Source organism: Myotis brandtii, unplaced genomic scaffold, assembly GCF_000412655.1.
Source record: "Myotis brandtii unplaced genomic scaffold, ASM41265v1 scaffold982, whole genome shotgun sequence".
Taxonomy (NCBI): Eukaryota; Metazoa; Chordata; class Mammalia; order Chiroptera; family Vespertilionidae; genus Myotis; species Myotis brandtii.
Window position 1 is genome coordinate 332,055 of NW_005372084.1, and position 24,061 is coordinate 356,115.

A 24,061-nucleotide genomic window follows, 5' to 3' on the forward strand; every position below is an offset into this window, starting at 1 on the left:
ATATATATATTCCCCAAAAATATATACACACACTTTGAATAAATACAAAGGCAATGTTTATTAAAATACATTTCATTTTCAAAATTGAGCTATCAGCTATTAAAGTGTGTATACAGTTTTTGGTGGGGGCACCATGTATAAATATGGAGAGAGAGGGAGAGAGAGAGAGAGAGAGAGATTGAATTTAAGGGATTGACTCATGAAATTATGGGAACTGGCAAGTTCCAAATTGTGAGGCTGGAGATTTTGGCAGCAGATGTTGCAGTCTTGAGTCCAGGGGCAGTTTGGAAGCAGATTCCAACCCTTTTCAGAGGAACTCAGTCTTCTCCCTTAGGCCTCCAACTAATTATATAAGACTCTCTCCCATTTTGTAGAGTAACCTATTTTACGCAAAGTGTACTGAGTTAAATATTAAATATTAATTACGTCTAAAGAACACCTTCATAGCAGCATCTAGACTAGTATTTGACCAAACAACTGCATATTTCACAATCACAGTAAATTTGATGAATTGCTAGAGGATGAGTGTGGACAAATGTGAGAGTGAGAAATTCCTAGGGCTATAGTCACATGGGGTCTCCATATTTTCTCAGGTGTCCATGCCAGGAGGGATCTGAGAAAGATCCTCTCATGGTCCTGACAAGGAGAGGTGAGAAATATCCATTGTGAAACCCTTCTAGAACCTTCTTTAGAATAAAAGTCTACTCAACCTGAAAAGACTCACCAGAGGGCAATAATAAAATCAATCCTACCTCCTACCAGGAAGAAGATAATTCTTCCCCACCATAGCCTACTCCAGCTTTCCTGTATCACCTAAATGAGGGAATAATACTAATACAAAATAACTTAATTAAAAGTGGACTGGGTTTCAAAGAAATGAATTGGGACTGTTACATTTAAGGAAGAGAGCCAGGGACAGATGGAAGAAAACAAAACAAAACAAACAAACAAAAACTGTATCCCTGGAGGAGAGACAGAAATCCTTGTGAAAATCATACCTCTGAAACCCAGGTCCACTAAAAGACTGAAGGCTAATCAGAAGACTAAGCAGAATGCTTCTGCTTCCCTATATTCTACCACCACATCAGGAGTCCAGTATTATAACAGTGAAGTGCAGCTGAGAGACCCGCAAGACCTAGACTTCCTATGAGGAACAGTACAACAAGAAATTCCAAAGCTAAGAAGTCAGACAAAAACAAGGAAGCTAGGGAAATTTGAAGCCTCATTATGAGCAATAACAACAATAAACACAGCCCAACTCCCCGCTAGATTAACACATAAAGGACTGCTAACCTTAGAGCTTATACTCATGAAACATATCTGGCTTTCAGCAAGACAGTCCAAGGCATAGCGAAAAGCAAGTAAAATGCAGTCTGGAAACACCAAACATATCAGAACTATGAGACAATACCAAAGGTATAAAAAACAGATAATTAGAATAATAGAAGGTAAAGACAGAGTGAATGGTGCAGAAGAAATATTTGAAGTAATAGTGGCTGTGAAATATCCAATTTAAGACAGACACCAAACCGCAGATCCAGGAAGCTCAGACAACATCAAGTTATATCATATTCAAACTGAAGAAAATTAAAGACAAAGAAAAATCTTGAAGGAAATGGGAGGGAGCAATAACCCACCCTTACTTATAGTGAAACAAAAATAAGAATACATCGCAAAACCATTTACCCAAGACAAGGATGGATGAAATCTTTAAGTTGTTCAAGAAATTAATTTTCAATCTGTCTTTTTACATCCAGTAAAATTAACCTTCAAAAATTAAGGAGAAGTAAAAATTTTTCTCAAAAACTGAAGAAATTCATTTCCAGCAGATATGTACTACAATAGCTCTTCAGGCAAAAGAAATATGTTGTAAGTTATAAACTGGAATCTGTACAAAAAGAAATGTCAGAGAAAGGCTAAATAAAAGCAAAGTACAAATATCTTATTCATAATTGATACAAAATAACTACTGAAATGAATATAGTAAGAATGTATTGGATAATTATATCACATGTATAAGTGACATAAATGGCAGCAAAATTACAAGGAATGAGAAAGAGGATTTGCGAATACTGTCATAAGGCATCTGTACTACACCTAAAATAGTACAGTGGTATTTGAAAGTGGATCAAGATTATTTTAAAATTCATATACTAAACCTAAGGGCAACAAGTAAAAAAAAAAAAACACAAAACTAAAATGATTTAACCAAATGTAATGAAAAAGAATGTATCACAAAACAAAGAAGGTACATCTAATAGGCAAACTGCTGACAAACCAAGATAAAATCTTAAGTGAGACAGAGAGATAGATACATTACATGCAGAGAAAAAAAAGATAAAAATGAGAGGAAACTTTTAAACTTTTTGGCAGAAATGGTACCAACCATAAGACCATGGAAAGACATTTTTTAAGTATTAAAAGAAAATTATAACCTAGAATTCTAAACTTTTTGAAAATATATTTCAGAAATGAAGTCTAAAATAACAAATAGAAACTGAAATAATTTATTATCAGCAGACCTATAATGCAAGAACAGTTAAAATTATTTAGATGAAAGAAAAATATCAAATAAAGTTTGGAACCACACAGAGAATGAAGACCTCCAGAAAGTGTAAAGTTGTAGGTAAATACAAAATTCATTTATTTAGTCATTACAAATCCCTTTAAAATATTGTACTGTCTTTAAACTCTAAAGCAAATAATAGTGGCAATGTACTGTGAGGTTTAAAACATGCAAAACCAAAACATGTGATGATAGCAACATGTTAGTAGGGAGAAATGGAAGCACACTGTTGCATGTTACACTGTAACAGGATTTGCCTTTATTGGATGGTAGCCTCTGATAAGTTAAAGATGTATATTGTAAACTCTGGAGAAATCTTGAAAAAATAGAACAAAGAACTATACTAAATAAAGCACAGTAGAGATAAATATAGAACCCCAAAGGTATTCTAATATTCCCCCAAAAAGAAGAGAAGGAAATAGGACCAAAACAGATCAAACAAAAAGAAAATAAACAGTAAGATGGCAAAATTAAACCAACCAGATCAATAATTTTGCAAAATGTTTAATATCTAGGCATTCTAACGAGGCAAAAATTGTCAGATTGTATAAAAACAAGAACCATCCATGAATTGCTATTTTAAATATATGTAATAATTTCATAAATGTGATAAAAATAAAAAGGTGGTAAAATACCATTTGCTAAGAGTTATCACAGGTCTTCTCATCTATTCATACCTGGCAAAATTAAAGTAAATTAGTTCTATCATTCATATTCTTCAATCAATGAACTATAATGTTTTGGAATGATTAAGAATGGATAAGATTTAACATTTAATCAAGTTATAATTTTAAAAGTCAAGTAAGATTTGTGAAGCATAATTTACTTATATCATCAATCAAAAAGTTACCTCCCTTCAGACTTTTAAGTAAGAGAATCCACACACAATTTCATAAATCAAAAATAAATCCTTGAAATCCCAAAGACTTTGAGATGTAGAAAAATAAACTGCACCTTAAGATAGAAGGAACCTGAACACAAAAGTTTTTATACTCTAAGAAGCTACTATTGTTTTCCTAATGTAGAGAAAAATAATAACAACCATCAAAGTACCTTATCTTTATCTGTTTCTGTTGATATTCTCCTATTGTTTAATTTTTCCTCAAGGCTAATGATGTGTGGTTAATTAAGCTATGCATTTAAACCTCATGCGGGGAATCCCTGGCAAGTATATTCTTGGCAAGAATCTCTGGGATGTATGCCTGGCCAGTTCTGGGTTGCTAAGTGTCATGAAATTTTGAAAATCCTAAGAAGAGTGATATACAAACAAAGCACAAACCCCAATCATTATTATTTATAATTATATTTGGTATCATTTTTGGCTCAGATATCTCAAAGGATCATCAAACTCTATGTGAGCAAAACTTAGTTCATCTTTCCCAGAATTTATTTTTTTCCTAAATTGGAGACTGTACCCTTCATCATGTTACCCACACTAGCAAACATATTCCTTTTCTTTCTAGTCCCTCATCCAATCAAACATCAGCTTCTGTAGACTTGACTTTGTATATATATCTTTGGTATCACCCTCCCCATTGTAACTACTATTTACCCCAGGATTTGTCACCAAAGTTATTGCAACCTTCTTCTAACTGGTTCTTTTTGTTGCTGCTGTTAATCTGACCTCTCCACAGCTGCCTGAATTAATGCAATGATGTGGCTCTTTTGTTTAAAATACTTTGTCGATGATCTACAGGAGAAACTTGAGGCCCTGAATGATCTAGCCCCTCTCTTTCTCTACAGCTTTGACCCCTGCCATTCCCTGCCTCAAACCTATGTTCCAACATGCTTGAGGCTACACACACACACACACACACACACACATGCACACACGCACACACTCACTTCACTGTTTCTTGTTTTTGTGCCTCTACTTTTGCCCTGGCCCTACTCCCTGGAGTAAATAATAATCGTCACTCATCGTTTAGAATTCCATTCAAGGTTATCAGCATGCCTGAGCAGTCTCCCCTCACTGCCCCACTCTGTGTCACCACTCTGTCTATCACACCTGTGATGATCAGTTTATGCCTTCCTCCTGTATTAGGAGGCAAGCACTTTAGTGCTGAATCTATGTATTCTTTTTTTATAACCCACAGCACTTTTAACACTCAATAACTGTTAAATATTTAAATTTATAAGAGATGATTTTCATTACTTAGACAAGGGTGTGTAGTAATAGCCATCTTGTTTTCATTATGTCAACTTAAAAATATATCTGCAAGTCCATTGAAATTCCTTAGAGATGCGATCTATGCCTCCTTTTCTTGAAACTGGGCAGCATTTTGTTACTGTTTCAACCAATCGAGTACAGCAGAAGTGATGCTCTGAGCCTTGCAATGACAAGGAACTCAAGACAACTACCTTCCTTACTGGCATACTTGCTCTTATAATCTTTGTAGGCCAAGTAAGCAGTTTGACTGCCCTGAGCCTATAATGCTATTTGGAAGACAAGTCCAGCCATGTGGAGATGCTATGGAAGGCTTCTGAGATGCATGAAGAGACAGAAAGAGATGTTCAGATGGTTCCCAGCCTTCTCAACCTTACCTCCTTCTACCTCCATCCCAGCTCTAGCTACTCTGTCTCCAACTTCACTAGATCCCCTGTGTGGTATTCTATTGTAGGGAAGAGTAAGCCCTGATTTGTTTATCTTTTCATTTGTTGGACATTTGGGTCTTTTTTCAGTTTTTTTAATTGTCTAAAGTTTTACATATGTATTATTTTTCCCCAATTGACCCTGCCCTCTCACCATTCCCACCCCTCAGGGCAAACCCCCACCGTGCCAGTGTCTGTGTCCATTTGTTATGCTAATATGCATGCACACAAATACTTTGGTTGATCTCTAACCTCACCCACCTCCTCTACCATTAGTCTCTGGATCTCTTTTTGTTCATCATTTTATGTGGATCATTATCTCCTACATTTGAGTGAGATCATGTGATATTATTTTTCTCCAACTGGCTTATTTTGCTTAGCATAATGCTCTCCAATTCCATCCATGCTGTTGCAAACGGTAAGAGTTCCTTCTTTTTTATAGCAGTATTCCATTGTGTAGAGGTAACACAGTTTTTTAATCCACTCATCTGCTGATGGGCACTTAGGCTGTTTCCAAATCTTAGCTATTGTAAATTGTGCTGCTATGAACATAGGGGTGCATATACTCTTTCTGATTGGTGTTTCTGGTTTCTTGGGATATAGTCCTAGAAGTGGGATTACTGGGTCAAATGGGATTTCCATTTTAACTTTTTGAGGGAACTTCATACTGTCTTCTACAGTGGCTGCACCACTCTGCATTCCCACCAGCAGTGCATGAGGGTTCCTTTTTTCTATACATCCTCGCCAGCACTTGTTATTTGTTGATTTGTTGATGATAGCCATTCTGACAGGTCTGAGATGATGTCTCATTGTGGTTTTGATTTGCATCTCTGGGATGATTAGTGACTTTGAGCATGTTTTCTTATGTCTTGGCCTTCTCTGTGTCCTCTTTCAAAGAGTGTCTATTTAGGTCCTTTGTCCATTCTTTGATTGAATCATTTATCTTTCTTTTGTTAAGTTGTATGCATTCTCTGTAAATTTTGGAGATTAAACCCTTATCTGAAATAGCATTTGCAAATATGTTCTCCCCATGCAGTGGGCTTTCTTGTTGTTATGTTGATGGTTTCTTTTGATGTGCAGAAGCTTTTTATTTTGATGTAGTCCCATTTGTTTATTTTCTCCTTAGTCTCCATTGCCCTAGGAGCTGTGTCAGTAAAGATATTGCTATGACATAAGTCTGCTATTTTCCTGCCTATGGAGTATTGTTGGATTTTTATGGCTTCCCGTCTTACATGTAAGTCCTTTAGCCATTTTGAGTTTGTTTTTGTGTATGGTATAAGTTGGTGATCTAGTTTCATTTTTTTTTTGCATGTATCTGACCAAATTTCTGAGCACCACTTATTGAAGAGACTGTCTTGATTCCATTGTATGCTCTTACCTCCTTTGTCAACTATTAATTGAGCATAATGGCTTGGGTCAATTTCTGGGTTCTCTGTATTGTTCCATTGCTCTATACGTCTGTTCTTGTGCTAGTACCAGGAAGTTTTGAGAACTGTGGCTTGGTAATATAGCTTGATATCTGGTATTGTGATCCCGCCTACTTTGTTCTTCTTTCTCAGGATTGTTGTGGCTATCCGAGGTCTTTTTTATTCCAGATGAATTTTTGGATAGTTTGTTCTAGATCTTTGAAATATGCCATTGGTATTTTAATGGTGATTGCATTGAATCTGCAGATTTCTCTGGTTAGTATGGATAATTTAATGATGTTGATTCTACCAATCCATGAACATGGTATGTTCTCTTATTTGTTTATGTCTTCCTCTATTTCTTTATTCAATGTCCTGTAGTTTTCCAAGTACAGGTCTTTTACCTCCTTAGTTAAGTTTATTCCGAGGTATCTTAATATTTTTTTGTACAATGGTAAATGGGATTGTTTTTATTTATTTATTTTTTATTTTAGTTTCTCTTTCTGTGTATTTGTATAAAAAGGCCATAGATTGCTGGGTGTTAATTTTGTATCCTGCTACATGTCTGAATTCATTTATTAGGTCTAGTAGTTTTTTGATGGAATATTTGGGGTTTTCTATGTACAGTATCATGTCATCTGTGAATAAGGACAGTTTTACTTCTTCTTTTCCAATTTGGATGCCTTTTATTTCTTCTTATCTGACTTGTCTGATCGCTATGGCTAGCACTTCCAGTACTATGTCGAACAGGAGTGGTGAAAATGGGAATCTCTGTCTTGGTCCTGTTATTAGGGGAAATGGATTCAGTTTTTGCCCATTGAGTATGATGTTGGCTGTAGGTTTGTCATATAAGGCTTTTATTATGTTGAAATATGATCCCTCTATTCCCACTTTTCTGGGAGTTTTTATCAAGAAAGGGTGTTGGATTTTGTCAAATGCTTTTTCTGCATCAATTGATATGATTATGTGATTTTTGTCTCTCAATTTCTTTATGTGATATATCACATTTATTTATTTGCAGATATTGTACCATCCTTGCATCCCTGGAATAAATCCCACTTGATCATGGTGTATGATCTTTCTAATGTAATGATGGAACAGATTTGCTAGAATTTTGTTGAGGATTTTAGCATCTATGTTCATCAAGGATATTGTCCTGTAGTTCTCTTTTTTTCGGTGTCTTTGTCTGGTTTTGAAATTAGGGTAATGCTGGCTTCATAGAAAGAGTTTGGAAGTGTTCCTTCCTCTTGAATTTTTTGGAATAGTCTGAGGAGGATAGGTTTTAGTTTTTCTTTGAATGCTTGGTAGAACTCCCCTGTAAAGCTGTCCAGAACAGGGTTTTTGTTTATTGGAAGATTTTTGATCACTGCTTCAATTTATTTGGTAGTTATCAGCCTATTCAGGTCTTTTGATTCTTCATGATTGAGTTTTGGGAGCTTGTATTTTCATAAAAATATGTCCATTTTGTCTAGATTGTCCATTTTGTTGAAATAGAGTTGTTCATAGTATTTTTCTAATCCTTTGTATTTCTGTGGGATCAGTTGTTACTTCACTTCTTTCATTTCTGATTTTGTTTATTTGGGTCTGCTCTCTTTGCTTCTGGGTGAGCCTGGCTAGAGGTTCATCAATATTGTTTAACCTTTCAAAGAACCAGCTCTTGGTTTTGTTGCTCTTTTGTATTTTTTTGTCTCTATGTCATTTATCTCTGCTCTGATCTTTATTATTTCCTTCCTTCTGCTTACACTGGGCTTTTCTTGTTGCTCTCTTTCTAAGTCTTTGAGTTGTAGGGTTAGATAATTCATTAACATTTTTTCTTGTTTTTTGAGGTAGACCTGTGGAGCTATGAACTTCCCTCTCAATACTGCTTTCACTGTGTTCCATAGATTTTGGATTGTTGTGTTTTCATTGTCGTTTGTTTCCAGGATGCTTTTTATTTCTTCTTTGATCTCTTTGGTAACCCCATCATTGTTTAATAGCATGCTATTTAGCCTCCAAGTGTTTGATTTTTTTCATTGTTTTTATTGTAGTTGATTTCTAATTTTATGCCATTGTGATCTGAGATGATGCTTGATATGATTTCTATCTTCTTGAATTTGAAGAGACTTTGCCTGTGTCCCAATATGTGGTCTATCTTTGAATATGACTCGTGTGCACTTGAATGTATATTCTGTGGCTTTGGGGTGAAATGTTCTGAAGATGTTAATTAATTCCATCTGATCTAGTGAGTCATTTATGATTGATGTTTCTTTGTTGATTTTTTTGTTTAGAGGATTTATCCAGTGGTGTTAGTGGGGAATTAAAGTCCCCTACTATGACTCTATTGCTGTTGATCTCTCCCTTGATATCTTCTAGAAAAATTTTTTTATGTATTTGGGTGCTCTTGTAATGGTTGCTTATATGTTTACCAGAGTTATATCTTCTTGTTGAATTTCTCCCTTTAGTATTATGCAGTTGCCTTTCTTATCTTTTGTTATGGCCTTCACTTGGAGGTCTATTTTGTCAGATATAAGTATTGCTACCCCAGCTTTTTATTTCATTTCCATTCTCCTGAAAAATTTTTTTCATCCCTTCACTATCATCTGCGTGAGTCCTTTGTTCTGAGGTGGTTGCCTGTAGACAGCAGATATATGGATCATGTTTTATTATCCATTCAGTTACCCTATGTCTTTTGATTGGGGCATTTAATACATTTACATTTAAAGTTATTATTGATAGGTACTTGTTTGTCACCATTTTTATTCTTTATGCCCATGTTACTTCTTCCCTTCCTATTTCTTCTTTCTACAGCAGTCTCTTTAGCATCTCTTGCATTTCTGGTTTGCTGGTAATAAACTCCCTTAGTCCTTTTTTGTCTGTGAAGCTCCTGATTTCACCTTCAAATTTGATTGATAGCCTTGCTGGGTATAGTATTCTTGAATTCAGAACCTTGCTTTGCATGACTTTGTATATTTTATTCCATTCCCTTCTGGAATGATGTGTTTCTGTTGATAAATCATTTGATAGTCTGATGGGAGATCCCTTGTAGGTAACTTTCTGTCTCTTTCTGGCAGCCTTTAAGATGCTTACTTTGTCGTTGGTGTTTGCCAATCCTATATAATAAAAGCCTAACATGCTGTGTCCTGTCGTCTGTTCAACCAATCAAAGCGTAATATACTAATGATATGCTAAGTCCATTCAACTGCTCACTATGATGTGCACTCACCACCAGGAGGCAGACACTCTAACTGGGGCCCTCCTGCGGTTCCTCACCAGCTGGCCAACCTCCTGCATCCCTCCCTGGCTCCGATCGTGCATTGGTGGGGATCCCTCAGCCTGGCCTGTGCCCTCTTGCAATCTGAGACCCCTCGGGGGATGTCAGAGAGCCGGTTTCAGCCTGATTCCACAGGCCAAGTGAGGGACTCCACTGGTGCATAAATTTGTGTACCACGCCTCTAGTTTAATGAAAATGTGTCTTGGTGTCGGTCTTTTTGGGTTCATCTTATTTGGGACTCTGTGAGCTTCTTGGACTTGTGTGAGTTTTTTTGCCCCAATATCACGGAATTTCTGTCATTATTTCTTCAAACAGGTTTTCTATTCCTTTCTCAGTTTTCTCTCCTTCTGCCACCCCTATTATGCGGATGTTGTTTCATTTAGTGTTGTCCCAAAGCTGCCTTAGGCTCTCTTTCTTTTTTTTAAGTTGTTTTTTTTCTTCCAATTGCTGCTCTGCTTGGGTATTTTTTCCTACCTTGTCTTCTAACTCACTGATGTGATCCTCCGCTTCTTTTATTCTACTGTTGATGCTTTCTATTGTGTTCTTTATTGCAGCAATGTCATTCTTCATTTATTCTTGGTTCTTCTTCATTTCCTATTGGTTCTTACACATATATTTGAATTTGTCTTCCACCCTTTTCAGCATCCTTATGACCATTGCTCTGAATTCTTTCTCTGACACATTGTTGCCTCCATTTCATTTACTTTCTTTTCCAGTGATTCTTCCTTTCTTTCATATGGGGGCTGTTTCTTTGTCTCCCCATTTCTGCTCCTCTCAGGGTGTCTGGTTATGTAGCTCTCTCTCTCCCTCATTGACAGCTGTCTTTAATTCACCAATTCTGGGTGGATGTTATTCTATTCAGCTGTTTCTTCTATCTGCTCTGTGAGAAGGCGCAGGACCCAATTGCGTATTTGGCTGCCACCTTGTCTCCCCCTGGATGAAGACAGCATCTAATTTTGAAAAAGTTCTTCCTTGTTATTATCGAACTCAGCCAGGTAATGGACCAAAAGCATTAGGACAATGCTAGACAGTGGAAATCAGAACCAGAGTGCTGACATAAAACCAGTGAGTGTGGGAAGATTCACCCACAGTCTTGGGGGTTGGTCTGGACACACACAGAGACTCAGAGGGAGGGAGTAATAGAGAAATAACTGCTTTCAAATGACCTGGGCTTCTGCAGAGGGGTTCTGCAACTACATTGTTTAGTTTTCCTATTCAATCCATATATATAAAAGCCTAAGTGACCAGCGGACTGGCCAACTATTCGACTGTCTGACTGGAGACTCTGATGCACACTGACCACCAGGGGGCAGACGCTCAATGCAGGAGTGGAAACCACAGGCATGGAAACATGGAACAGACTGATGAATCTTAGAAGAAATGGGAGTGGAGGGGAGGGAGGAAGAGATTTACCAAAGATTTTATATGCATACTAGAGGCCTGGTGCACAGATTCATTCACCAGTGGGGTCCCTCTGCCTGGCCTGTGTCCTCTCGCAATGCGGGACCCCTCGGGAGATGTTGGAGAGCCAGTTTCAGCCTGATCCCTGCAAGCCAGGCCGAGGGACCCCACCAGTGTACGAATCTGTGCACTGGGCCTCTAGTATAAGATATAAAGAAGTAGTTTATTTCTAAACCTGTTGGCTTAGTATAAAGCAAGAACTCATTGACTGGGATAAGAGTGTGGTGATTGTGGGGGAGAGTGTGGGTAGAGGTGGAGGAGAGTATAGGAGGAATAAACAGTGTCTGGTTATGTAGCTCTCTCTCTCCCTCATTGACAGCTGTGTTTAATTCACCAATTCTGGGTGGATGTTATTCTATTCAGCTGTTTCTTCTATCTGCTCTGTGAGAAGGCGCAGGACCCAATTGCGTATTTGGCTGCCACCTTGTCTCCCCCTGGATGAAGACAGCATCTAATTTTGAAAAAGTTCTTCCTTGTTATTATCGAACTCAGCCAGGTAATGGACCAAAAGCATTAGGACAATGCTAGACAGTGGAAATCAGAACCAGAGTGCTGACATAAAACCAGTGAGTGTGGGAAGATTCACCCACAGTCTTGGGGGTTGGTCTGGACACACACAGAGACTCAGAGGGAGGGAGTAATGGAGAAATAACTGCTTTCAAATGACCTGGGCTTCTGCAGAGGGGTTCTGCAACTACATTGTTTAGTTTTCCTATTCAATCCATATATATAAAAGCCTAAGTGACCAGCGGACTGGCCAACTATTCGACTGTCTGACTGGAGACTCTGATGCACACTGACCACCAGGGGGCAGACGCTCAATGCAGGAGTGGAAACCACAGGCATGGAAACATGGAACAGACTGATGAATCTTAGAAGAAATGGGAGTGGAGGGGAGGGAGGAAGAGATTTACCAAAGATTTTATATGCATACTAGAGGCCTGGTGCACAGATTCATTCACCAGTGGGGTCCCTCTGCCTGGCCTGTGTCCTCTCGCAATGCGGGACCCCTCGGGAGATGTTGGAGAGCCAGTTTCAGCCTGATCCCTGCAAGCCAGGCCGAGGGACCCCACCAGTGTACGAATCCGTGCACTGGGCCTCTAGTATAAGATATAAAGAAGTAGTTTATTTCTAAACCTGTTGGCTTAGTATAAAGCAAGAACTCATTGACTGGGATAAGAGTGTGGTGATTGTGGGGGAGAGTGTGGGTAGAGGTGGAGGAGAGTATAGGAGGAATAAACAGTGATGGAAAAAATATTTAAAAAAGGAAGAGTTACTCACATTTTGCCAGGCTTAACTTCATTACTTGTAAAGCAAGTTTTGGATGCTGTATTGCTCATCATGCTTTCTTATCCTTTATATTATTGCTACTTTTAGAAAGTGTTCTCCAACTCCACATCATTCTGGCAGAGCTGGTCAAACTTATTTTCATGTTCCTGACATACACAGTAGAGGTCCTGCTGAAATGACTGCCTCATGGATAGGTAAGTAATCCATATGGGGACAATTCTCAGGGTTGATTTATTTGTGTGGAGGCAGACTTCCATTTTCTGCTGGAGTTGCTAAGTGAGTATAGGATGTGAGTTTGGGTCAGTTGATGGTTGTTCCATCTGACATGCAGAGAGAGCCTGCCTGGGAGTGAAACCACAAGAAGTCCAACAATGAAGATGGTGAGTGGCCTGATGGTTTTGCTTGAGCCCCTTGAGACAGCTCTTTTGAAGAACTAGCTCCTGGATATTGGTTTCCTGGATATTGGTTTCTTTTTATTTGGAATAACTTAAACTTCTATCACATGCAATTAAAAATTATCTGATTACTTCAGCCCAGCCAGTGTTGCTCAGTGGTTTAGCATTGACCTATGAACCAGAAGGCCAAGGTTCGATTCCAGTCAGGGTACATGCCCAGGCTGTGGGCTCGATCCCCAGTGTGGGGCATGCTGGAGGTAGCTGATCAGTGATTCTCTTTCATCATTGATGTTTCTGTCTCTTTCTCTCCTTTCATTTCTGAAATCAATAAAAATTATATATTTTTAAAAATTATTCTTCTAGTTCAAATGCTTATTGCAGAAAACCAGAGAATGGATGGACATTAATGAGAAGCCTGACAGCTGGGCCATTTAGGGCCTAGGAAGAGCCCAACGTTTCTCAAAAATGATATTGCTGTAGAGACCTGTCATGTTCCTACATAGTTCAACTGATGTTCGTAATAATGGACTGGGGCCTCAAAATCACCACAAAACAGCTCTTTTTAAGATATAAACACACCATACCTGTGTTCCTAGAAGTCAAATTGCCATTTTAATCATCACCATATCTTACAACCCAGCCTAGCATCTCTCCCATAAGGAATCCTCATGTTTGAAATTAAATGTATACGTTATTTATTTTAGAAATGTTGTTATCAGAGATAGTAAAAATAAATCAAATGTTAATGTTTGATAGGCAATATTTCAGCTATACTGTTTACTTCAATTGCTGAAGCTGATGTGTAAATAGTTAATGAGTTGTTAGGTGATCAATTTTCTTATTCCAGTTCTTTGAAATAATTAATCCAGCCCAAATTCCTGAGAGGATATGATCAATAATTTTTCAAAAAGTAGGTATTGTCATCCAGCTGTAGTATTTCTGTATCCATCCAACTTATTTCATGTAAAATAGCTTTTTATTTTTATGACATAAATATATCACTTTCTTTCAAAGATAACAATAGTATAATCAAATAGGACCCAGGTAACAAAATATTTTTCAAGGGATATATAGTTACACTAGAGGCCCGGTGCACAAAAATATGTGCACTCGGGAGGGTCCCTCAGCTCGGCCTGTGCCCACTAGCAGTCTGGGGTCACTAGGGGAATGACCACCTGCTGGCTTAGGCCCGCTCTCTGGGGGATTGGGCCTGGCAGTCAGACATCCTTCTGGCAGCCCGGGAGCCCTCGGGGGATGTCCACTTGCCAGCGGGGAGCAGGCCTAAGCTGCAGTGGGACATCCTTAGCGCTGCTGAGCACTGCTGTACTGGCAGCCATCAGCTTGGCTTATGGTTGAGCAGAGCTCCCCCTGTGGGAGCACACTGACTACCGGGGGGCAGTTCCTGCATTGAGCGTCTGACCCCTGGTGGTCAGTGTGTGTCATAGTGACCAGTGATTCCCAGTTGCTCTGCTGTTAGGGTCAATTTGCATATTACCCTTTTATTATATAAGATATGTACAATATAGTATGATAAAAATTTGAAAATATTATAATTTTTGTTAAATAATTTTCTAAAACATTTCCTATTTGTAATGTTTGAAGAGGTAGTGAGAACTCAGAAGTTCCAAATTAGTCTCTTATTACTAGTATATTGTGCTAATATAATTCTACTAAGCTTAGAAAGAGAGTGGAGAACTAGATAGAAAAGATGTTGATCCCAAAAATGATTAGACATTGCATCAGTTGCCCAATTTGTTTAACTGAATAAAATTACATATAGTAGCACTTGAAACCACCTGGGGGAGTCTGACATTTCATTTAACAAAAGATCATTATTAACAAAACAAAAGCATTTATCAACATTGGTCTTAAAGAAATAAAGAAAGTGTATTTTTATCCATGTTTTTTTAATTGTAGGTCATTGAAACATCTAATTCTTAAATAATACTCAGTCTTCTCACTCAATTTATTATTTTTCAAATAAAGATCTGTGATCCTTAAAAGAATATTGTGGAAATCATTCAAGATTTAAAAATACGTACAAAATAAATGCATTAAGAACTAAGGATGGATTAAAATTCTTTTTGTACTTCATTTTTTTATTATAACACTAGAAAAGCTATACCATTAAATAATAATTGTTTACATGTGTATTCCTCTGTATTGCATAAAGTCCTTTCATATACAATCCCTTGTATTTCTAATATAGCCTTGAATAAGTGGTGATATAATTAAGATGATAAGTAAAGTAAAATGAAGAATTACCCTGTGCCTCTTCTTCCAACTTCACAGGGCAAGTTAATGTGCTTAAAATTAGCAAATATTATGTTTATTGCATATAAGACAATGAGCTGACAACTGCAGTATATGTAAAGAAGTGTAAAGATGAATAAAACTCATTTTCTGATTTCATGGAGTTTGTACTCTAAAAGAAGAGGAAGTGTAAAAAAATTAACCAAAAAACTATATTAAAGAAGAGTCAGAAAACCTGAATAAGCCAATAACAACTGATTAATTTAAAGCAATAATAATAATAATAATAATAATAATGAACTCCCAAAAAACAAAAGCCCTGGTCCAGATGACTTCATAGGGGAGTTTTACCAAATATTCAAAAAAGAACTAACACCTATACTCCTCAGCTTATTCCAAAATATTCAAGAGGAAGGAACACTTTCAAGCTCTTTCTATGAGGTCAGCATTACCCTAAACCCAAAACCAGACAAAGACACCACAAAGAAACAGAGTTACAGGCCAACATCCCTGATGAACATAGATGTTAAAATTCTCAACAAAATATTAGCAAGTCGAATTCAGCAATATATTAAAAATATCATACACCATGACCAAGTAGGACTTATTCCAGGAATGCAAGGCTGGTAAATATTCACAAACAAATAAATGTGATACATCCCATAAACAAATTGGAAGTCAAAAACCACATGATCACATCAATAGATGCAGAAAAAAGCATTCAACAAAATCCACCACCCATTTTTGGATAAAAACTTAGCAAAGTGGGAATAGATGGATCGTACCTCAACATAATAAAGGCCATATATTACAAATATACAGCCAACATCATACTCAATGGGCAAAAACTAAAACCATTTTCCCTAATAACAGGAAAAAGACAGGGATGTCCACTTTCACTACTCTTATTCAACATACTACTGGAAGTGCTAGCCACAGTGGTCAGAAAAGAAGAAGAAATAAAAGGCACCCAAATCGAAAAGAGAAAATAAAACAATCATTTTTTTCAGATAACATGATATTGTACATAGAAAACACTAAAGACTCCACCAAAAAAACTACTAGGAAAATGAATTCGGCAATGTAGCAGGATACAAAATTAACACCCAGAAATCAATGGCAATTTTATACACTAATAATGAATTCTCACAAAGACAAACTAAATAATCCCATTTACCACTTCAACAAAAAATTAAGATACTTAGGAATAAACTTAACTAAGGAGATAAAAATGTATATTCAGAAAACTACAGGATGTTGAAAAAAGAGATAAAGGAAGATATAAACAAGTGGAGAAATATACCTTGTTCATGGATTGGTAGAATCAACATCAATAAAATGTCCATACTATCCAAAGCAATCTACAGATTCAATGCAGTCCTTATTAAAATACCAATGGCATATTTCACAGACCTAGAATAAATACTCCAAAAAATTATATAGAACCAAAAAAGACCCTGAATAGCCACAGCAATCCTGAGAAAGAAGAAGTAAGTTGGAGGGATCACAATACCGGATATAAAATTTTACTAGAAAGCCACTGCAATCAAAACAGCCTGGTGCTGGCACAAGAACAGGCATATAGACCAATGGAACACTACAGAGGACCCAGAAATCAACACACGCCATTACGCTCAATAAATATTGGCAAAGTAGGCAAGAGCATACAATAGAGTAAAGACAGTCTCTTTAATAAATGGTGTTGGGAAAATTGGACAGATACATGCAAAAAACAATTAAAGTAGACTACCAATTTACATCATACACATGAATAAACTCAAAATTTGTAAGAAACTTAAATGTAAGATGTGAAACCATAAAAATCCTAGAATAATTCATAGGCAGCCAAATATCAGGCATTTCATGTAGCAGAATTTTCATTGATATATCAGCAAGTGCAAGAGAAACAAAGGAAAAGATAAACAAATTAAATTATATCAAACTAAAAAGTTTCTGCATAACAAATGAAACCAGTAACAAATTGAAAAGGGAACCACTGTATGGGAGAACATATTTACCAATGATACATCTGATAAGGGGTTAATTTCCAAAATATATAATGTACTCATACAACTTAACAAAAGGAAGATAAACAACCCAATTAAAAATGGGCAAAGGAGTTAAGTAGATACTTCTACAAAGAGGACATAAAGATGGCCAAGAGGCATATGAAAAAATGCTCAAAATCACATTAATTAGAGAGATGTCAATTAAAATGACAATGAGATATCACTGTACACCTGTCAGAATGGCTTCCATCAACAAATCAACAAATGGAAAGTGCTGGCAAGGATGAAGAGAAAAGGGAACCGTAGTGCACTGCTGGTGGGAATGCAGACTGGTGCCGCCATTATGGAAAACAGTATGGAGTTTCCTCAACAAAATTAAATATGGAACTGCATTTGACCCAGTGATCCCACTTCTAGAAATATATCCTAAGAAACCTGAAACACCAATTAGAAAGAATTAATGCACCTCTATGCTCATAGCAGCACAATTTATAATAACTAAGATCTGGAAACAGCCCAAGTGCCCATCACTTGATGAGTGGATAAAAAAGCTGTGGTACATTTACACCATGGAATACTATGCAGCAGTAAAAAGAAGTCTCGCTTACTCTTTGAGACAGCATGGAGGAACCTGGAGAATATTATGCTAAGTGAAATAAGCCAGTCAGAGAAAGACAAGTATCACATGATCTCATTCATATGTGGAATCTAAAGAACAAAATAAACTGATGAGCAAAATAGATCCAGAGACATAGAAGCATAGAACAGACTGTGGAATCTCAGAGGAAGTCAGGGATAGGTGGGTGGATGGGAAGAAATAACCAAAGAACTTGTATGCATATATGAATAACCCATGGACACAGACAATAGTGTGATTTAGGCCTGGAGCAGGGCAGAGGTGGGCTAGAAGGGGTCAATGGAGATATAAAGGGGACATCTGTAATACTTTCAACAATAAAGATAAAAAATCTATATTAAAAGCTTAGACTCAAGTTTTGGACTTTGAGTAAAATTTTATGTTAGAAAAGCTCTTAAAAGCTGTATTGAAATTTAGCCTTTAAAATAGGTCAAATTGTTTTCTGAAGAAGAGGAAGAGGAAGAAGAAGAAGAGGAAGAGGAAGAAGAAGAAGAAGAAGAAGAAGAAGGAGGAGGAGGAGGAGGAGGAGGAGGAGGAGAAGGAGAAAAGTACAATGGTAATGGCCTTTTAGCTAAATAAAATTTTGTCTCATGAGGACACTCAGGGAAGTGAGCCAGTGTATTAGCAAGTTGTAGAAATTCTTGAGTCTGGTTCTTGGTTTGTACTCCAAGGGGAACCAATCAGGCATGTGGAGACTGAGGGTGTGTGGGTCAAATTGAAGCTCAGAAATCGCAGACTATCCAGTCTATCTTCTGTTCATTAGTTCTCTCATTTCAGTAACTTTTACATATGTCTTGAGAATGGATGTAAATATTCTAGATACAGATGCAGCTTCAGCAACAAACTGAAGAATCTCCGGTAATGTCGGGAATACTTGGTCTTTTAGCAGCCCATGATTAGTTTTCTTTGGCATTAGAAATATCCCCAAAGAAAATGTATCACACACACACATAAACAGAGAATACTAGCGTTTATATTGATAACATTTCATCTGATTGGAGGTGAAATATGTTGCATTAGTCTTCTTTGAAAAAAATCTGCGCTTTTCAGCTTCAGAAGACAAAAGAATTCTAAGAAGCAGCTTGTGTGCTGTGTCTTTTTCTCTTAAAAGTTGATTGAGATACAGAATCTGAGTCAGTTTTCCCTTTGAAGGGATCACAGTCTTTTCCATATAGTATGACAACTATCAGTGGTCTCCAAATTCAGCTGCTTAGAAAGGGCTTAGAAACCAAATTCATAGGTTCACTTTCATCAAGAGCCAGTTACTTTCTCCCTGCTTCATTGGTGAAGTCTGAACCCACAATTTTGCTACTTATTTCACAAAACTGGGAGGGGAACTGGATATCACAAATGTGAATGGCCACATTTATCACACCTATGGACAGATGATGTTTTAATTTAGAAGTTGTATTCATGTGACATGGTAATAATGTGCCAATGACAAATTTAGGTAAAGGTAGAGCAGGTTGTGAGTTCCATAATTAGCTGAACATGTAACCTTGGATGATTTTCTAAACTCTCTGAATCTTAAAAAATTATAACTCTCAACTATTTTCTGATCATCTGGATGGATACTTCAAACTCAAATTTGCAAAACCACAATTAGTTCCTTCCCAGAAGCTCAGATCTAATTGCACGCTTACATTTCCTGAATTGATGGCCAGGATGATTCTCAATCCTGTTACCCAAGTCAGGAATCTAAGAATTTTTCTATTTTTTTTGTCTTGCCTTTTTGTTTAATGAATAATAACACTTAAAAATTTTTGACTTCCGCCCTAGCTGGTTTGGCTCAGTGGATAGAGCTGCGGACTGAAGAGTCCCAGGTTTGATTCCAGTCAAGGGCATATGCCCTGGTTGCAGGTTCTATCCCCAGTGTGTGTGTGGGGGGGGGGGATGCAGGAGGCAGTCGATCAGTGATATCAGTGATTCTCCTCATTGATGTTTCTATCTCTCTTTCCCTCTCCCTTCCTCTCTGAAATCAATAAAAATATATATTTTTTAAATTTTTTACTTCCTAAAATATTGCATATATACCCCATTCTCATCCCAATTCCCTCTTCCTTAGTTTCATCCTTTCTATGTCTGACTTAAATTATTGGAACAAACACTTCATCATGCCCCTATCTCTAGACTCATCACCTTTCATTCTAATCCTGTCCACAATCTTTCTTTCATTGGATCAGAAGAGTGATGTCTCTGAGGTGCATATCTGATATTTTGCCAGACTTATGGAATAAAATTCAAACTTTTCCTTCTCTGTCTTCTAGCAGTTTCATATTCCATATCAAACTCTGCCTCTCACCAAGATCAGCTCTCTCTAGTCTGCACTTATTCTTTGCCATGGCCTCTGCTCTTTGTTCTATATGGAAAGTCCATCTCTCTCTGGGCCACTGGGAAACTGTTGTGCACCCAAGTCTCAGTTTAGATGTCTCCTCATCTGTAAAACCTGCGACTCATTAGATGAACTAAAGGGGGTTTCCTCAAGATCCCTCCACACCTTGTAAAAAATCATCTAATGTGTTGTAATTGTAATTTATTTTTTCCAAAACACATTTTAAGGTCTTTTTAAAAATATATATCTTTATTGATTTCAGAGAGGAAGGGTGAGAGGTAAACATCAATGATGAGAGAAAATCATTGATCAGCTGCCTCCTGCACACCCCCTATTTGGGACAAGCCCACAACCTGGGCATGTGCCCTTGACCATAATCGAACCAGGGACCATTCAGTCTGCAGGCTGATGCTCTATCCACTGAGCCAAACCAGCTGGGGCCATTTTAAGGTCTTTACAGAGGGTTATCTCTTGATCATTATATTTCCCCAGGATTTATAATAGAGCTTGGCACATTATAAATGTGTCCACTAGGTAGATAAGTATATAACAAACTAAAGTGTGAATCCTAAATGAAGAAACCTTTAAGCTAATAAGCACCTGATGATATAGCTGTCTGTTTGGGTTGTAAGAGCTATAGAAGATCAATATTCATCAAGGACAGTCCAGAGCTACAGATAAATAAAGGGGGTGAGCTACAAAGTTATGAAGGACTGGGTGATGAGTGGAGAAGGGCCCACATAGGAATTATCAGAATCCAGATGAGGGCCATGGCTCAAAAGAAACACTTTTGTGTTGTTTCCTGTGGAATTCTGTTCTGTATGATCATTTGTTAATGCTCCCCAGCTCTTCAGTCATGATTACTATAAATCAAGCCTTGTGGGGCCTGGGGGGAAAGGTGAAGAGATTAAGGGGGGAAAAAACCTCATAGACACAGACAACAGTGTGGTCATTACCAGAGGAAAAGGGGGTGGGGAGGTGGAAGAGGGCAAAGGGGGAATAAATGGCGGCCCAAGGAGACTTGATTTTGGGCGGTGAGCACACGATGTAGTGTGCAGATGATGTGTTATAGAGTTGTACATTTGAAACCAATATGATTTATTAACTAATTCACCCCAACACATTTTTAAAAATTGTGTGTGTGATTGAGAGATTGTATGTGTGAGATAAAAAGAGAGGGCGAGAGAGAATGGGGAAAGAAAAAGAGAATATTTTTGTGTTTTTAAAAATAAGTGGGACTTTGTTTCATGCGTGGATAGATGTGTTCTATGGCACCTAGACCATAATTTCTCACTCACATGTCCAAGCAGCAGAGAAAAGCATGTAAATTCCTTGAGAAACCTTGGACATAGTCTTCGGAATTGCAGAGTTGAGTCAGTCTACCCAAGCATTGAAGAGTAAGGAAGCGTATTTGGTCTCTGGGGGACAGTAGGAACAAAAGCTTCACAATGAATACTAATGACTGTGCTGTAACAAACACAGCTTTCTCGTCTGCTCTAACTTTTAATCTCCAAAGTCTGAACCACTCCCTAGTTATAAACTAGGGGGTTCATCCACTCTCTCAGCTTCTGGCGAGTTGAACAAAATTCTGCAGGTGTGAATATTTAAATATTTCTACCTAAACCAATAAATCGGACATTAAAAAAAACATACTTCTTCATGGATAAAGTCACTTTCTGGTACATTCATACAATATAAGTAATTTGGGGGTCTTAGTCTTGTCTCTCATAGGAAGTTAGTCCTGTGCTCCTACTTCTTGAGAACCCCTGCTTTGGAGAACACGCATCATGGTGCGTAACTGCCCATTACCTTAGAGACTTTTGAGGATTTTTTCATGAAGCTTTTGAGGATTTTTTCATGAAGCTTCCCAGGTTTTTATTACCTCATATGACTGTTGCACTGTACTTGTATCAAGATTCTTGGGGAGCTTTATTACCCATTATATTAATTCACTGCATGGGCCAGGTACCTCTAGCATTAAGCTGAAGAAACAATAAGCATTGCACTCCTGGGCACAGCTTGGGCAGTGTCATAAGATCAGGAGGATGCTATAGTGTAAGCTTGGGGATGATTTTTAATGGCCTACTAAGAGCAGTGACTCTGACAACTTTAACTGAGTTTCAGCCCTCCTTCTCTTTTAGAGCATGAGAAAAGAATAAAGTATAACCCTGCATCGAGACATTCATTTCAGTTGGGTTTCCCAGGCCTCTGTGCTCATATGTATTTCCTCTTCTAGGAAAGAACATGGTGTTTTAGCTGTTTTAATTGGTTAATTTATTTTTTTAATTATAATCATTACTGCAAAATCATTTTGTTCTGTTCCTATTTAACTTTTAAATATTCACAAACTCAATTTATTTTATTTTTTTAATGAGAGAGAGAGAGAGAGAGAGAGAGAGAGAGAAACTTCAATGTGAACATCCATCAGTTGCCTTCTGTATGTAGGATCAAACCTACAACCTGGGTATGTGCCTTGGTTGGGAATTGAACCCACCACCTTGTGGCGCAGTAGAGGACACTCCAACCAACTGAGCCACACAGGCCAGGCCAACTTATTATTTTCTACTGAAATTACCTCTTTGGACTACCCTGCTTTCCTCTCTTCCTTAAAAAATAATAGCAGGACTGCCTGAAACCAATTTCAGCATGTCATAATTTCAAGAGTTTCATCAAAAGGTTGATGAGACTTGGGGACTCAACAGGGTTGAGTCACACATGTAGTCACCTGTTGGGAATGGCTAAAGGCATTTCCCAAACCTGAATAGGAAACTGATTGTGGCTGCCAGACAGTTAAAAGGCATCTTAATCTACATGTTATTGCCTCCTACTGGCCAAACACCTGAACAGCCATAAGCTATTCCCCAAACTGACAATGCTTCTGTACCCTTTGAAACCTTACCCTTTGAAGTGTATTATCTTCACCTTGCCTTAGGACAAATTGTGTTAATAAAAGCAAGGGTCCTAGGCAAGGTGGTAGTCTTCAGTTCCTTTAGCTGAAGGTCCTCTGACCCCCAATGCCTTTCAAACTTATATCTCGTCTCCAGACTCTTTATTAGTCTCTGGATTTCTATGTCATCTGCGCACAGCCTTTTCCGGATTCCTGAACCCTTCTTGATGCTGGGACATGAACCCCGGCAAGGACCACCAGATATACCATGTAATTAATGCATGGTTATAATTAGGGCTTCCTTTTACCAGTGTAGCAACTGATAAGAACCACACTCCCTTTAATCTATCATCTAGAAACTTAAAAATGGGTCAATTTCTTGCAATTCATTCAAATCTAATAACTTAGATGCCTCCAAATTTTGATGTGAGAAGCCCTTCAACCATTATTTCTTTTACCCTGTCCCAATATTCCCACCTAAAATAGATGTATTGTATGTTTATATGTATATATGTATTTACTTACGTATTTTAATAAATTTCATAATACTGCTGAAACATTCTTCTAACATCAGAGACCACAAGTCTCCAGAGAATCAGCTTTTTCTATTACTACTGCATTTTTTTAAAAAAAATTATATATTGACTTTCAGAGAGAGAGGAAGGGAGAGGAGAGAGAGAAGAAACATCAATCGGTTGCCTCCTACAAGCACCCTGACCAGGATCAAACTTGTAACCTGGGCATGTGCCCTGACCAGGAATTTAACTGATAACCTTTTGGTGTACAGGACAATGCTTAACCAACTGAGCCACATTGGCCAAAGCACTACTCAATTTTTATTATTTTAAAAAATCTTTATTGTTGAAAGTATTACATATGTCCTCTTTTTACCCCATTGACCCCTTCTAGACCACCCCAGGCCTTCAGTACCCTATTGTCTGTGTCCAACCAAGTTCTTTGGTTGATCTCTTCCCAACGACCTA